This window comes from Papilio xuthus, unplaced genomic scaffold (genome assembly GCF_000836235.2).
Source record: "Papilio xuthus unplaced genomic scaffold, Pxut_1.1 DF828142.1, whole genome shotgun sequence".
NCBI classification, from domain to species: domain Eukaryota; kingdom Metazoa; phylum Arthropoda; class Insecta; order Lepidoptera; family Papilionidae; genus Papilio; species Papilio xuthus.
In genome coordinates, this window is record NW_013530507.1 from 3,569,885 (window position 1) to 3,585,949 (window position 16,065).

The following is a 16,065-nucleotide window of genomic DNA, read 5'->3' on the forward strand; positions in this document are numbered from 1 at the left end:
TTGAAATACTATCAAAAATAGAATTGGACGGGCGCGTAAAAAGAGCATACAATTGAGAATAGTAACTGCCCTTTAGAGGGAATATATTTCCCACCATAGACATATATATATTTATATGTACATATGTTTTTACTTGTATTTTATACCCTTAACTATTATCAATTTTATTTTCCCACTGTCCACTCCTTATGACCGTTAAAGTGTTAAAGAAGAAACCAAGTATCATGTAACGGAGTATAAAGACCAGCATCACACCTACAGTCTTGCGCATTGCTACTTTCTCTAGTATTGCGCATATCCAGGACTTCAATAATACCTCGCTGTTCCCAAGGCTCCTTTATCTCCTTCTCTTATAAAAATACTTCCATAACGGATATAATGTAGTCAATATATGATTTGAATTGTTTTGTAACAAATCCAAATAAACGACTAACAGAAATAGCAATTGCAGTGTGGAATATATCAAAGCATACGAAGCATACGGTATGCGTCACAAGCATACTGCATGCGTTTCATAAAACGAATTATAACAGTAAACACGATGTTTACTATTGTAAAACATAAGGCGTTTGGAGCACGATAAGGGAATACAAAATCGATGGTATTTGATAATCCAGTCGTAAGTGCAGGTCAATAAGGATATAGATAGAATGTCCTTAAGCCAAGAGAAAGAGACGAGATTGTTGTAGTACTGTTGTTCCTTCAAATAAAATTATCTTTCTTCTTTCTTTAAATAATTTAAATCTTAGTATTATCGTCATATTTTTCCAGATATGTTACTAATAAAGTATGAGAAATTTCTTTCACATCCTACTTCCTACTTATAAATGCGAATATTTGGATGGATGGATGTTTGTTTGAAGGTATCTCCGGAACGGCTAAACGAATTTTGATGAAATTTGGCTTAGATGTAGAACATAGTATGAAAGAACATATAGGCTACTCACTAAGTTTTTTTTCCACGCGGACAGCTAGTTACGAATGAAAAATGAAAGAATAAAACCCTTTTAAATTGTTATGAATTCTAAAGTCTTAGAACTGTAATCTGTAAATTCCTATAAGTTTAGGTAATTGAATTCTGTCATTATCTTAAGCCGTCTTTCTTTCTCTATAATTGTTCCCCTCTTATCTTCTTTTCTTTTAGCCCTATACTTACATAAACGTTTTATCTTTCCTTCAACATAAATGAAGCTATATTAATTGAAATGAACAATCATAAAAGATCCGACCTCCCGTGAGCATATTACTTGTCTATCTGCCAAGCAAACGGCGGCTGGAACTGATTCGCCAATTAAATGAATCAGTGTTCAGATCATCGTCGCAAATAGCGTTTCGCGAATATAGATTGCGGTAAATTATCAATGGCCATTATTTACATTATCGTTGATTCGGTTAGCGCGTAGCACAGCTCCTACTTGTCCGCAAAGGCGCCGAAACTCATAAATTGGTTAAGGAAAGACCGCCCGCGGACTTGTGTAGTAAAAGTACATAGGCCTCTAAACTGTTACCATAATTATTTTGATTATTTTAATTAATGAAATATGTTTACTAATTAAAATTCTACAACGTGTGATCTTTATGAGCTTAAAAAATAACCTAACCTTTATTTGAATGACCAAATAACTCGACTGTTTGAGGCTGTAATAAAGTTGCGCCATCTATTATCATCATCATCAGGTCACTATATGTCCCCACCGAGGGGTCGGAGCCAACCCTAAGTTAAGGGTAATAAGGCCATAGTCAACCACGCTTCTAGAAGTGCGGGTTGGTTGTCTTCCCACATACCTTTGAATTTCTTCTCAGATATGTGCAGGTTGCATCACGATGTTTTCCTTCACCGTAAAAACGTCGGATGAATGTACATATGTAAATCGAAAATCGAAAAACACATTGGTACATGGCGGGATCCGAACCCAGGACCTGCAGATTTCAAGTGCTTGACCCCTGAGCCACCGATGCTCTTTAGCGCCATCTATAAGCTGCATTTTAAATATAGGTTTTGAATTGAAAACTTATCAACAACCGAAAAAAAACTTGTAAATATTTTATTGATAGCCCCGTAAATACGGTTTAGTCTAACTAAAAGATTTTTGGATCTAGTTTCATAATCTGTCTTATTTTTCGTGGGATATATAGTTTTCAAGTTAAGTTTACTTTAAGCTAAACAACTTAGATGTATCAATTGTCGATTCATAAGACAAAACCTTGTTATCAATTATCAGGGAAATTAAAAAAAAATAAACATAACGAGCGATAAGTTTTAGGAGCTTTCGCTAATTGCATAGAATTGCAATTAACTTCTAACGCTATTTCTATAGCATAGCGTTGAATACTGATTAGGTCTATTTGGATTGTTTATGATGCGGCATTATCAAAGGCGTTTGATAAGACCTGTCAGAATACGGTAAAAGGCGACTAATTTATAGTTTAAGAAGATTGTTTTTGATTGCGTTTTATCTATATAATTTGCACATAAGAGTTTTGTGTATCAATGCGCACATTATAAGTAATTAACTACGGTGTAGCTTTCTAGATTGCAATATTTGTTTTATTAGACATATTACTATTATTATTTTATTAAGGACATTTCCAAAAAAAATATCGACATCACAGGGGACCGAAGAGCTGGCAGCTACCTCGGTCAAAGAATTAGTTTAGCTGTACAGAGGGGGAACGCTGCCAGTATCTTCGGGACCTTAGATAAAGGGACTCCTTTTAATAACATATTTTAGTGAATTATTCGTTTTTTTTAATACTTTATTTTATATCATAGATTTAAGACTATATGTAATTATAGAAATAAGCATGTATATTTTAAATTGCTTATACTAATAATATAAATGCGATTGTTTAGATGGATCGCAATAAAAATAGGTATAGATATAGAACATATATAGAAGAACTTATAGGCTACTGTTTGTCTTTTATTAAATCCTCACGCTATCGCGGGCGAATGCTAGTATTAAATAATTTAATAAAATGTCAATGTATGGATTGTTATTGCTTTTTTTTATTTGGAACAACTAACGACTACATAATTTATTATATAAAAAAATGTGTCTACATTTTACTCTGTGGTTGGGTTGTATGATATAAAGAAATATTCTAGTCTCAATAGCGGCTAAAATAACTGAATATATAAAAGGTATCTGCGTTTTCTTAGAATAGACAATGAACAATGTACCCGTGTGCCTCCGGGAGACAATAGCCCGCGCTCGCGCCTCCCGATGTTGAGTTAGATGTGCCCCGGGAAGCAACGGGAAGTTATCTATAGTCCGCATTCAATTTCCACGACTTTCTTAGCGATAGTACGGTGCAATGCAATACACTGGATTATACTAAACATGTCATGTTTTAAGGGTATGATACTTAGTCGTGGTAAATTAGTTAAGAATGCAACGATTTCGACTGTGGTTATAAATTGTAATCTATGGATGGAAGTACAATGACCCAAGAATACTTTGAAACCTTTAAACTAAGTTTTAAATTTAACTAAAGTTTAGCTCAAAGTTCCGATTGAGTGCTGTAAACAGTCTGACATACGTTTTAAACGTACGCATAGCTATGTTGGTGTAAAGAGGGACACTGAGCGTTACCTGTTGCGTAATTATTGGGAAATTCGCTTTTCATTTCCACACACCATTTAACTGCGCTGCGCATCGCTGACGGCGTCTGTCGGTCCTTCTGATGGTAAATCGCACAATCGTAACCACAACAGACTGACATCACCTTAGTGTTTATGCATTCATGTAAGGGTTTAAAGTGAAAACAAATAATGTTTGTAATTCCTATTAAGTCACTATAATCGGCCATTGACAGGACAGTAACGTTTGGTGGAAATATGTCATGGTTTAGACATATTTCTACAATGTATTATATTTAAACACGTTACATATAAATAATTAACTTATTCCCATAATCGATTAATATCGGATCACATAAAAAAAAGATCACATATGGATTTTAGCCCTCTTTTAAGGATCTTTGCTTTTAAGGATGTGTAGAGGAAATGGATTTGACGGAGAAAATGCATACGACGTAAACTTTTTTTGTGTGTAAATCCTCTGTAGATTTAAGGTAGGTAAAGCATCTGCGATTATTTCTATGGGCAGCAGTCGCTTCGCTATATCGTATTCAAGTGGTCATTTGCTTGTTTAACACCTTATAATATAAAAAAAAATCCAAACAAAATCAACACCTTTGTCGATCGATCACATTGAAAAATGATATGCTTAAAAATATGATATTTTATTCCGTTAAACTTAACTTTTATATAGGTCATAACTTTATAATGTAGATTGTAGATAGATTAGCGAGTAGCCTAGTTGCGGTTGTATAAACAACCGTACGACCCGCAGACTGTCCCAGTAGCAGCAATCGTCAGGAACTATCTATAACGGGAAACAAAAGCCTTAACAACTGTCGAACTAATTAATGATATCATTGTGAAGGTATTTAAAAATGCAATTACAATGCGAAAGTTTATGGATATTTGTTAGAAGGCAACTCCAGAACCGCTATACAGACCTCGCTGAAATTTGGCACAAAGAACATAGTTTGGACAAACACTAATTAAGTTTTTCTTTAAGTCTACGCGGACGGCGTCGCGGATGACAGATGGTTATAAGTAAGTCTAAAACACAACACACCCCGAGTAACCAAGAGAAGACAGACTGATTTCCATTTGGCTTAGTTCTGACACACCATTTACGTACGTAAGAGTTTCTCCACTCATATGTAAGCAATGAAATAGAAACAGTGTATTGAGGAATTAAAGATCTTTAACTATAGATATTTTTATCTAGGTTTGGTAGTGAATCACAATATATATCTTTCGTTCTTTCTACTTACTTTCGTAACGCACCCTTTGGTTTTTTTGCCTGCTTTGTAATGTCTTTTTAATATTTCTATAATTAATAGTAGTCAATAAATATGTTAATTAAACCACAGACACAGTTCGAATAAATACCGATTGGTCAATTAATAACTGTGAAGAAACGCATGTCACACACGAATGATTTAGTCGGAAGTTGTTGTAACATGGTGATTTTGTCGCTTCTAATTCTGTCAAATCACTCAAGTTATATTTAGTGGTCACGAGCTCAAAGTTGAAGGGAATTTTGGTAATGAGTGTGATAAATGATATGATTCCGTATTCGATTACCTGACGCACTCCGTGAGAAAAGCTTCGCCTTTTGTGAACATCTCGTGTTACAAATAACAAGTCGGGACTATTTATAAAGCGTCGATGGCTCAGAGGTTAAATACTTGCAATTTGCAGGTCTTGGTTTCGAATCCAATGTGTTTTTCGATTTACATATGCATCCGACGTTCTTACGATGAAAGAAAACAGTGAGTGCGTCGGTGGCTCAGGGGTTAAAGCACTTGTCTTGCAATCTACAGGTCCCGGGTTCGAAGCCCACCGTGTACTAATGTGTTTTTCTATTACATATGTATTATCCGACGTTGTTACAATGAACGAAAACATTGCGATGCAACCTACAGTTATCTGCGATGAAATTCAAAGATATATGTGAAGTCAACCAACCCATACTGGGCCAACATGGTTGACTATGACCTAGTTAACCCAAACTTACCGTGAGTGTGGACGTATAGTGAGCTGGTGATGATGACCTACCTCCATAACTTTTGTAAATAGTTTGTAAATAGTTTTTATTTCTTTTGTAAACTGTATTTTTAAATTAATTTTAATAATATTTAGTTTCATTGTAAAAGTTTTCCTTTTACAATGGTAGAGAAAATTCTGATAAAGTATATATTGGTTGCATTGGAGTTCCCGCTAGAAAATCAATCCGCCTAAAGCTTTGTCTACGTGCATATCGGCCTTAAACATTTAATTGCTACTCATAAAGTCGATTGTATTCGGCGCTAAACAATTTCCACAACTCTAAAGTTAGATTCTCCTTTCATTACCGTATTAAATATGTCCGCTTATAAATAATCGTATATCATATGTATTGAAACAAGATGTCATATTCTTGTACACTTCGCTTGTTATTATGTTTATTTTAATGGATTTAGTAACTATGTCAAACGACAGTTAAGCTAGTCCGTTATTATCCCAACAGTTTAAGGTTACATTAGAAATGATATGTTCTTTCTATTCGTTAACATTTGTTTAAGAAGGTCAATTTAATTTGAATAACTTTCGCTCTGTGCAACAGATATTTATTTCAAATAGATATTATTTTATGTTCAAAAGGGTATGGATAAAAAAATCGCGAATTCAAAATTTGTAGTGGAAGCTCACGTTTATTTTCTGTGTTTGTAATCTTGAATTTAGTAAGATGCTTCTAGCAAAACAAAAGTAAGTAAAGTTATTTGTGTAACATTTATACGCAGTGTCACAAAGGAAGAGCTATAACTTGGATGTGTTACCGCCAGATTATGGAATTCGTCAGCTTACAATCTGGACAAATTAGAAAGTTTGTAAATTGCGAACGTTTGCTTTCGATAATACATTATAAATTAAGTTATAATTTAAGTTTAAGTTATAATAAAAAAAGTAAAGATTAGGATTGTTATATTGGACAGTTATTAAAATATTGTAACCATTTTAAAAATAGACTTGTTGGCTTAAGTAAAATGGTTTGATGAGTTTCGAATTTCCTGGCGATGAATGATGCTTAGTCGGATTATAAACTGACGAAGTTCACAATATATCGTTTACAGATGCACGGCCGTGCTCGTACGAGATACAGATATATTGCCGTGCATATCAGGAACTCAGCCTTTGAACTTAGTCCGCTGGAATGCAACATTCGTTCGGGAAATAATACTAATTGTGATGTTAAGAAAAATATTGTATGTCCCAACGAGAAGGACTGTGGATAAATGGATGCTTTTCTGATTTTTCTCTACTGTTGGTTCCTTGGATGTAATATCTTATATCTTCAGAATATAATTTTACGCTAATTTTCTATTCAAATTATGTTTATTTTTAGCTACAAAACTAAAGCCGTGTGATATAATTAAAATAGACGACAGAGTTAATTCGAATAGGTAATCAAACGAATGTTTAAAAAACATTTCAACATTTATAATATTCAATGAGAAACGATCTGGTTGCAATCAGTTCGCTCGTTCGGAAATGGCGTGCGACGTTGACAGATGAAAGGGAAATGTAAAATTTCAATCGTTCGAATCTGTTCCACATCGCTATTAGAAATTATGCGATACTAAAAAAAACTAATTTCCGCTTTTCAATACAAACGTGAACTAGACGAAGGTTAGTAAAAAGTCTAAAGTCCAAGACAGATAGACGTAAGGCGATTTGTTCCGATCGTGTGCGAACTCGTAGAAAGAAATGTTTCAATCTTTGAAATATTCGAACGTATTGAATGAGATCAACAAACCATCAGAGGTAGGCTACTTTTTTGCGCAAGTACATTCGAAATTGGAGCACAAGCATAAAAGAAACATATACTATTGTAAAATTCTAGTTAAAAGTTGGTGCCGGCGTGGGTTCATAGCTCGGTATAGTCGATTACACGACGCGGCGGAGTACACACGTGCCGTACAGTTTTCCGACGCGCTCTCCACGCGGTTTGCACTTCGTAATTAAACACGATACCAACATCAAAGACAAGAACTTTTTCATAAGTTTTTAAACACAATTATCTATAGTTCCAAGTATTTAAACATTTTCTAGTTTGTGATTAGATAGTGTATTATTGTCCTGTGATCCGAGAATAAAAAGGTTAGTATTCTGGATAAATTACAATTATAAATAAATAAAAAAATGACATTTAATTTAATTACATATGTTTTTAATTCTAGTGTAGACCGGACACATCGATTATTCAACCTTAACCCTTGCCCAATCAAATTTAAATATTGTCGAAACTAGTTCAACCCATTTTAATATTGTGAATAATGTTCATCTAATTAACTAAGCATAATTTTGTTTACAATGCATTTATTCGTATATAAGTAAAAAACAATGATGTAACGAAGAAAAAAAACACGTTGAGGACACTTGTGTAATGCATCTCTACATGACAAATCTTTACTCTACTTTTTAACGATTTTTGCATCTGTAGAAAATTTAAAAAATATAATATTCGTTTTTTAAATACTGTTCTGATGGTAGATCTCTCTCAGGTAAATGATGTTCATGTCAATTATGTTTTCACGCTGGCACATAATCAATTATCAGAAAGCCATTTACAGCACGTATGACACAAAAAAAGAAACTTCCCAATATGTTGCAGTTGTGGATATACAAAGAGTTTTTATGAAGTTGTATAACCTGCCAGTTCGATAATTAATAAATATGATTATTAAAAGGCTTTCAATTAATATTAATGTATGCAATACATATCGTGGCTTATCACTTCATACGTGTTTTTGACAACTGTTTTTGCTCCTCGATATTCAAATTGACAACGGTTGGTTTTTTTATTTGAGTATTTTCGTCCTGAACGTTGGACGAAATATATATAATTTCTTAGTAATAATAGACTATTGATCTTAATTTTTTCCGGTATTCAATGATTTTTTTCTTACGCTTTATTTTTTTACGTATCTCGTTCTAAGTAAAGTTACCAATAATTTTGTTTTTAGTATACTTCTACCGTATTTTCATTAAAAATTATTAGTTTTAGATAAGTGATTAATTTAATATTTTTCTCATTAGAATTGTGTTATTCATTAAAAAAATATATTTTAAAGTTGAACTTGAGAGTAGAACATCATCAACCTGTCCTTGTCCTTAGAGGGTCGGCACAGTACGTACTACTCTTCCATACATCTCTATCAGCAGTCATATCTGAATTCACTACCTTCTTACGCATATCCTCTTTCACACAATCCATACATACATTTTTCGGTATTCCTCTACTTTTGTAGCCATTCATATTCAATTAAATTAAAAAGAAAAATAAAATGACCTTATTTGGTTTACATTAATTACTAATGAAAACTTAATGGACACATTTTAAGGATAGCTGCCAGCTGTACCCCGCGACTTCGTTCTTGTGGTATTAAAATTTGATTAACTTATGTGTTCTTCCAGATTTCGTTCTAGATCCATGCCAAATATCATCGAGATCATTCATACATACGAGCATTCGCACTTATAATATTAGTAAGAAGTGAGATTATTCAAGAAATTATTGTTATATGCGATCATCTCTATTTTGCTATCTTTGTACCTTCTATACTTTTTAATTATTATTTAGGAAATGCAATTGTAATTATCGGTTCAATATGAAATCAAATAAAATCGAATGGCGGTTATAAAAGTTCATTGAACTCTATATTACATAAGTTGTATCAAGTCACGCGTTTAGTTTTAATCAATGGACTTAGTTTTTGTTTGATCATTTAATTCTATTACTATCAATGTATTAATAATGATAAATAATAATGATTACACTCAATTGCAAAAAAAACGATCCATCAATTTTATATCTCTCAAACTCGAAATAAAATATGTCATGTGGCGCTTGAAATATGTTTGCTCCTCAAACAATCTTACTAATATTATAAATACTAATGTTTGGATGGATGGATGTTTGTTTAAAGGTATCAGAATGCGTGCATGGATCTCGCTGAAATATGGCATAGATGTGTAGAGCATAGCCTGGAAGAACACGTTAATTTTTACTTACATACTAACTAAGTTTTTTTACTCCGCGCGGAATAAAAAAACTTAGTATGTCAGGGTCGGACAGATAGTTGAATAATAAATTTAAAAAATCATTCAGTCTTAATAAAATGTATCAAAATTCCAATGCTCAAAGATGAGCGAAGAGATTAATTTACAGTACATTGCGGGTTCTCTGATAATTCGCTCAAAGTTGTGATATTTTGCGCGTAATATTCGCGTAATTCGGTCGGAGTGTCATTAAGGCTATAATACTGGTTAATCTTAAATGCTGATACATTGTCGTGCGGTGGGAGTGTAATTACAGTGTGGCTGTTACAGATAACATCTGCCGCATACCGCGGCCGTAATCCAACCCGCTAGTATTGTCCTAAGCAAATCACCGTGAATATTAATGGTGTTTCGAAGGTTTAACGATCATCAGATTCTTTCTCATGTTTTAGTATCCTTTAGTTTAGTAAGACAACAACTATCGTATTGAGTGTGATCATCCAAAGCAATCGTAGCAATCTTAGTAAACTTTTTAACACGTTCAGCGCTAACGATTTTATAGATCTTTTCTCGTATACCATATGTACATTTTACTGGACTTCTTTGAGCTTGCTAGACGAGTTGTCGATAATCAACGCGTTAAAATCTTTTCCCAGTAGATAAGCTTAATTAAGATATTAAAGTAAACAGTCGTTGACGCGAAAATTGACAACTACTTTAATATTATCCTATTCCGATGTCTATTTCCTTTTCCTGATTCAGTAGCACAAAAACAAACAAAATAGACACTTAGAAATTAGGAAGGCCTTTATTGAAGATTTAGTACGAGAAATCTTCACTAAAAGACCATTAAAAGCCCTCAGTGAGGCAATTAAATCTATTTTTTTTGTTTTATCAAAAAAAGGTTCTTTGACAAAACTGCAAAGAGTAACTCTGAATAACGAACACTGATTTAATGGGTTCGATCGTGTTATTTTTCTATTGGCCCCTCGGAAGTGGGTCGCAGTAGTTTCGATAAGCTGTATGACGCTAGCTCGCTGCGAAGGGCAAGCTGTTACGCCACAGGAAGTATTTCAGGAATGCGCAATACGAACATTAACACGCGTAATGACTTGTTACTCGTGTTCTCCCTTTTGTCCATACTTTTATGTACTATTTCGTTATAGGGAAATGGTTTTTACAACTTTAAAGTGACTCCTGTTTTTGATATAGCAGAAGTAGAGCTTCTGGCATTATTAAAAACGATTACCATGTTATCCTTGACATTGTATATTTGACAATTTAATCGATGCGAATGTTTAGATGGATGGATGTTTGAAGGTATCTCCGGAACCGTTCAACGGATCACGATGAAATTTAGCATGGATATAGAACATATTCTACGCGTTAATTTTTTAATCCTCATGGACGGAGTTGCGGGCGACAGCTAGTGCAGTCATATTGAGGAATATTTTTGTCATCATCAGCTCACTAAACGTCCCCATCGAGGGGCTCGGAGCCTACCCTAAGTTAAGTGTGATTAGGCCATAGTCAATCACGCTGGCCAAGTGCGGGTTGGTTGATATCACACATATCTTTGAATTTCTTCTCAGATATGTGCAGGTTGCATCACGATGTTTTCCTTCAACTTAAGAACGTCGGATAAATGTACATATGTAAATCGGAAATCGAAAAACGCATTGGTACATGGCGGGATTCGAACCCAGGACCGGCAGATTGCAAGTCAAGTGATCCCTGACCCACCGACGATTCTCGATATTTTTGTACGGAAAACTTTTATGTTGTATAATTTATTCTGGCATCAATTATAAATTTGTTAAGTATTGTATATCTTAATATGTACTGAGAGTATTGATTAATTCATTTAGATAATAAACATGAGTCTGGTTTTATACCTATTACTAAATTATAATTTTATCTTTTAATTAACATATCGATAATATCATATAAGTTATTGAGATTTGTGTTCATTTAATTGGAAATATTTTAGATATATATTTTGTATTTATATTTTTATAATCAATTAATTAAAAACCAATTAAAATATATGTGAATTCTTTAGATATTAGTTTTTTCGATGATAATTTTAACATTTTTGTTTATTTACTTATCACGTAACTAGCTGTTGCCCACGACTCCATCCTTAATAAGTAGACTATGTGTTCTTCCAGATATGTTCTACATCTATGCCAAATTTCAGCGAGATACGTGCAGCCGATCCGGAGTTACCTACAAACAAACATCTATCCATCAATCCATGTGAACATTCGCATTTATAATATTAAGTAAGAAGTAAGAAGAATGCGTTCATTTTATTTTTAAATGAAATCCAAACTTATTAAAATAATTGCCGTAGTACATTGTTTAAACTTGACATTAAAGTGAAATTTGAACAGTGTACCACGTCGTTGTATACCCGACTACTGGACCATTGGTCTATAGCGATTCTAACGACATTTACTTGTCAGTAATTAGCAGCTGTAGACATTTATTTTGTCATTGACATATTTACTGATGGTACAGAAAAATGTCGATCTGTTAGTTGTCTTGTACTCTCCAGCTGGTCAAGGTCATATAAATTTTCCCACAAAACAAACAGCTGTTAGTCACTATGATATATGAATGATTTTTTTATTAAAAATTAATTTACAGAAAAATTGTGACCTTCGTCAGTTTATAATCAGACTAGACATAAATTTAACTATCCATTAAATTTAAACTGAATAAATAACTATTGTTGTGTACTATAACACAGTTAAACTGAACGTAGCTTTTCACTGCCGACGCACCTCTACGTGTTTTACTTCTTACTTATATTATAAACCTGAAAGTTTAGATGAATGGATGTTCACATGAAGGTATCTCCAGAACGGTTCAATGAATTTTGATGAAATTTAACACACATGTAGAACATAGTCTAGAAGAACAAACAGGATACTTTTAAGATTTTTTTAATTCCGCGCGGAGGATGTCATGGGCAACAACTAGTCTCAAAGAGGGACAAAATATTTTCCTACTTTTCTTTTAAATATTGTTTAGTACATTCAGCTTTTGTGTGTAAAATCTTACTAATATTATAAATGCGAATGTTTTGATGAATGGATGTTTGTTTGAAGGTTTCGCTACATCTCCTCAACGGCTGCATGGATCTCGATTTAATTTGACATGGATGTAGAACATACTCTAGAAGACTACATATGTTACTCATTAAGTTTTTTTTTAATTCCGTGCGGACGAAGTGACGGGCGATAGCTAGTTAATAATAAAACTAAGTACGCGTGTTCCAACATGTATCTTATGCTCCATACTGTCCTATAGATTTTGTCATGAAATAAGTAAGAGCGACTATGATAACCCAATTAAGCGTGCTTATCACAGCAAATTATTTTTAAACGTTTTTTAATGTTGTCGGTCTCACACTACGGAGTCAGAGCCATGTCACAACATCGTCTAGTTAATGAATATCGTATTTGTTACGTAACTAAGTTCATTGAAAAAAAAAAGATTTCCACAATCGCATATGTTTTTAGATTGAGTGTAAGATGCACTGATATAAATGGATAGGCGATTGCTTGGAAATTAAAGCTTCGATCCATTTTGTGCATGTTGATGTCGTGGCTGTTAATTTTATCTATATTATTAGTTTGCATCCACACCATCGTTTCATACCGTGCAGCGCGAAAATGGCGAAAATCAAATAGGCACAAAATGCTATGTCTTATAGCCAGTCCATTTATATAGGTCAGTGGTGAGTTATGCGATAGAAGCGAGTGATTTCAAATAGGTTGATAGAGATGTTATATATAAAAGTAGTACTTATTGTGCCCTTTCGTAAGGAAATGGGCAGGAAAAAGAAGAAAGGGTTTCTAGATTTTTTACGTCATCTCTGTAACAATCTGTTGCTTACTACTTTTAATTAGGACCAAATAAGAGTGCAAAGGTTATCTCTGGCCGAATAAATTAGTGACTAATTACTGTATTGCAAACATGAAATGCTAATAAATATTTTTTGTTATTTTGCTATATAAACGTTACTAGTCTTTGGATTGAATTTAATTAATTTATATTTTTATTTTTAATTATCATTTAAATTTGGAACCGAATGATTTGAATTTAAATATGTTGTCACTTCTTTCTTCAAAAGAGTTAATAATTTTTAGAGCGGACAATGTTAAAACCTTGTCCGCTCTAAAAATTATTAACTCTTGTTGACATATGTAAGTAAATCGATATACCCGTATTGTAAAACGGTAACAAAAAACACATTCTTTAATATCTAAACTTTTCCACGTTGAATTCAACCGATCGATATTTGTTCAAGAATTTTTAAGGACGATGACTTCTTATGTCCATTACTAAATTAATGAGTAATAAATTTACTATAATAATTAGAACGAATGTTTGGCAATTTATTTTTTAAAGAAAGATAAAATGGCGTTCTGCAAATAATAAAGACTAAAATTATCTATTTTATTATTAAGATTATAGAAAGATCAAATTATTTTTAATATATTTAAAAAATACAGATGAAACCATCCAAAAAGTAACAGAACACTATAATTTATAAATAATTTTAATGCTTAATTCGCCAATGATTTAAGCGGAAAGATATTTAAAAAACGATTCATCATCATCATCATCTAAATCATCAGCTCACTATACGTCCTCACCGTGGGGCTGGGAGCCTACCCTATATTACGGGTGATGAGGCCATATTCAACCATACTGGCCAAGTGCGGGTCGGTTGACTTCACACATACATATCTTTGAATTTCTTCTCATATATGTGCAGGTTGCATCACAATGTTTTCCTTCACCGAAAGAACGCAGGATAAATGTGCATATGTAAATCGGAAATCAAAAACACATTGGTACATGGTGGGATTCGAAACCCAAGACCAATTGCTTAGATTGCAAGCCAAGTGCTTGACCCCTGGGCCACTGACGCTCTAAAAAACAACTCACAATTAGTTAAATTGTGAATCAAAATTAACTATGCGAGTTTAAAATATGTCACGATATATAATGCATTTAATTACATTTAATTATTCACACAATTAAATATTAACTATTAAGATAAAACTATTAACAAGGTGTCGTAATCTGCTCGTCAAAGAAGAGTACACAGCGGAGATAAGAATTACGCAATGTAACCTAATCGGGCACAGATAACGTAAACACATGAATCATTTTATTTTGATTTCATTTGTTTACATCGTATATAAAACGTTTGTAAGCACATGCTTTCTCTTTCCTGTTACACAGATAGAAAGAGAAAGCATTTGAATTTGAAAATGGAAACTGTCCAAATTTACTGCGTCTAAACCGTGGGTTTCTGAGACCATCACTGTATTAAACATATTGTTATATCTGTTTTGTCAAATCAATGAAAGGGATTACGATACATTTTATACAGATATTTGGTCTCAGAAACTAACGGTCAGAGTCGTCCAAGGGTTTAAGGATTCCTTACTGTATATTTCTCATATTTAGTATACACCAAGGTTCTCCAACAATGATCGCTTACCAAGCCATAGTTATTAGGTAGTGGTATTAAGCAGGGAACGGGAGATGATAATAAATAAGATGATTAATAGAACACATCACATCGCCTTCAAGAGGTATTTACGGCTTCAAGGGGCTTGAGGTGGCTCTTAGACTTCATAGACCCTTACAGATATAGTTTTAGTCAGCCTCATCTAATGGCTAGTTAAGATAACAAACGCATCAAACAGAAGACTTGGGTTATCCGATCCCATCATTCGATGGCCACACTTCCTTATTCTTACATTAATCAATATTTACAAAAATTTCAGTTTCCTTTTAAGTAAACAGAATAATGAAACTCTGTTTATTGTATACAATGATGACGTAATTAGTGACGTCACGGTCGTCCCTGTCTGTGAAGCGAGACTTTTTGTCCGAATATAGGTACGGTACCGATATTTAAACACATAACAATAGCTCGCGTCAGGTCATGGATGTTTGTTATTTATATGCAATTCTGTATACAAATTCTTATACATATGTATGACGATATAATGATAAGATAGTCTTTTTGAAGACACATTGTGCTTGCATTAATATATCCTTGTTATTTGTGTTCTTTATTTAACCGATTAACAAAAGAGTAACGCTATATTGACTGTGGATTTCTGGGTATCGCATGATTATATTTCCTATGTTATTCTAAATCAGGCCTAGCACAAATTTATTGTGTTTAGTATGAGATTTTTGCTGTACTTTACGACCCATATGCGCTGCATAAATTGTGATACAAATTTTGTCGACACGATGGCGCTTGTCAATGCTCCATTCCAGAGGGAGACCAAAGCTTCGATAGATAGACAGCGGATATCAAGATGCGAAAGTTAGCATAGCAAATTGGAAGTCCGTGGTCTGAGATAGACCGAAATTGAAAAAGTTGCTGAACCAAGCCAAGA

At 33.5% G+C, this 16,065-nt stretch overlaps 1 protein-coding gene across 2 annotated transcripts in view; it reads left to right on the forward strand.

Moving 5' to 3' along the window:
* Positions 1–7,520: 7,520 nt before the first annotated feature.
* Positions 7,521–16,065, forward strand: part of LOC106114432 (A disintegrin and metalloproteinase with thrombospondin motifs 7) — a 95,809-nt gene continuing 87,264 nt past the window's right edge. For both annotated transcript variants that reach the window (XM_013307649.1, XM_013307650.1), the window contains exon 1: positions 7,521–7,720. The gene's annotated coding sequence lies outside the window, so the exon portion shown is untranslated. The remainder of the gene's footprint in view (positions 7,721–16,065) is intronic.